Source organism: Melanotaenia boesemani, chromosome 8 (assembly GCF_017639745.1).
Source record: "Melanotaenia boesemani isolate fMelBoe1 chromosome 8, fMelBoe1.pri, whole genome shotgun sequence".
Classification (NCBI taxonomy): domain Eukaryota; kingdom Metazoa; phylum Chordata; class Actinopteri; order Atheriniformes; family Melanotaeniidae; genus Melanotaenia; species Melanotaenia boesemani.
Genome location: NC_055689.1, coordinates 20418673 through 20421390, shown reverse-complemented (window position 1 = coordinate 20421390; position 2718 = coordinate 20418673).

The following is a 2718-nucleotide window of genomic DNA, read 5'->3' as shown; positions in this document are numbered from 1 at the left end:
TGTACTCCATTTGGCACCTTGTTTCTTTTTTTACTGTACATTTATATGCAAACATGTTAGCAAGATTAACACTGTATTGGTTGAGTCTACTATAGTAATGTAAACAAAGGGTGCATATTTGTGATGCCAAACCGAGGAAAAGGTAGGAAATCTGATGTTGCAAATCAGTCATTTTCCAGTCATAAATGTTACAGTCAGAATTGGTGAGGCTCTTCTTTTTTTTTTTTTTTTTTTTTTTAAAAATAAAAATATAAAAAATAAAAAAATAAAAAAAAAATTGGTGAGGCTCTTCAACCTGGACAACATTTTCAAAGGGTTCAGTTCAATTTTGCCCCAAAAATTTAATTTGACTGAAAACAGGACAACAAAAATAAAGAAAAATCCGCATTTATTAAGATACATCTTTTCTTTGCACAAGGCATTTATCCAAACTTAACTATGTATTTTGTCTACTGCACACTGAACTCAACATAACAGTTTCAACCATTTTATACACTAAAATGTGATTTAAGTGTGACTGAATCGCATCACATGAATTGTTAAAAGCTCTGAAAACCACTTTTCTAACAATCTAGTTGCCTTAAACAACACCGTGTTGTGTTATATATAAGAATTCTGGATTCCATCCATAGTTGTAACTAATAAATAAAAATTGCTAAAGATCAGAAAATGTAGTTTTAGCTAATGCTAATAGTTATCTCACCAGCTAATTTTCACTTAGCTTCCTTGTATTACTCTTCCAGTGGCATGGTGGGTTTTTGAGGCCCACAAACTAAACAATTTTATGACACAATGATTTTTTTACATGGTAAACCAGATGTCTGAGCCACACATGCAGTTACTGCAGCTTTTTTTTTTTCTTTTGAAACCAGAGCTCTTTTTGTTGTTGTTGTTGTCTAGCTGGTGAGTGAGTGAACACATAACGAAAGTTTGATAATACTGAATATCAGTTTAACCCTGCCATATGGTCTTGTTAAATCAATGTAAAGCATTTGTTGTTCTGTTTAATCTCTGAGGTATTTTATCATTAATGTATCAGTGTTGTAATGTTTCAGGGAAAAAAGTCCACTAAGACCAATACTCAACATTTTTCTCACAGTTAAATCTACATGTAATAATCATTTATGAATGTGTGAAGCCATGTCTACAAATTCTTCAAACATTTCCCTATCTTAAAATAATTAGAAGAAAACTTCTGAAATTATTTAATATGAAATATATGAATTCCCATGGAAAACTATGAAAAGTAGTTCTTCTCAAGCAACCCAGTGTTTCACTTTACCTCACTTTGCATGGTTGGATGACCCTCATCACACTACAGATGCCAGGAGTGACCAGGGAATGCTGCACATACATGTTAGTGAAGAGGTACAACAGTATGGCTCTATCATCATCTCATATGAATCACTATGCTGCTTTACCCTGAGCAGACCTAGTTCTCAGATTTCTCTTTTAATCTTTTACTATGTCTCATTATTCTGGGTAAAATCACAGCATTTTCTTATTGTTAGATTTCATTGCAAAGTGTGCAGTGAGTAATCGGCTGCAGGCATAAAACATAAGGTTGACCCAACCCTGCAAAATGAAGCAATCTGGTTCTGTTTCTTTTCTTTTTTTCTAATTTTTCCACTCTAATTTCCAAGAGTGCCCATGATTTCTTGTATTTACAGCTTAATCTACAACATTGTTGTTTTATTTTAGATATTTTAGATATTATTTTTTTATTCTTATCTATTATTCCATAGAGTAAAATCCCAACACTGCATTATTGATTAACTGAGTACTTGTGAATACTCTTGGGCAGCAGCTGTTAACAAATAAACTAATAAACACAAATATTATTTTATCTCTGTAAAAATAGATTATTACGTTCTAAAACTGAGTTTAAAACCTTTTAACAGTCACTGATCCAAATCAAGTCCATTGAGAGTAGTTAGACTGGCATTTGCCAGTTCAGAATTAAACATGACAAAGTACACACAATTTCCAAGCACAACTGGAAAAGTAAAAAATATTTTTAGGAACCAGTTCCACACAAACAATAGTTCTTTACACTCTAAGAGCAAACCAAAGAATTCACTTTTCTGACATCTATAAAAGCACCTGATTGTTGACATTTTCACAGTCCACAAAGCCCACAGGAAAAAAAGGCTTCTTTGCTTTTAGTCTTTTATAACAAAGTGGGTCAGTGTTAGGGGTTTAAAGTGTGAAACTTGTGTGAACAAACTCTGAACTGTTCTGTGACTCAGTCCTGTCCCCCATGCAAATTTTGACAATCTGTTTTTTTAATACAGAGTCTAAATACGAAAGATGACCTTTGTGTTGTTTTGGTATGTGATCCCAGAAAAGGTAACTACAAAGATATCCCTTCTTTTGAAAATTGTCTCCATCATTATGTAGTTTTCCAGAGTAGAATCCATTTTTTTCACATTTCACAGTGGCAGAGATAATCATGTATGTAATGTCTACTCAAATGTATTTCAGGAAGTTGTACTGCAGGACAGCTTTTAGATACATGAAATAATATTCTGACAGCCCTTTGAATGCTGTCAGTTCACAAAGTGGTACAGGAGAGGGCTGGTTTGATGTGAGTGTGCTGGCACACTCAGTGGGGAGAGTCTGCTTTTTAATTTGAATAATGATGATGATATTCTTTGAAAAGAGAGTAGAGCAAATTGCTCATTTTTAATCCTTTTAGACCTCAGAGCTGCTTTTGAC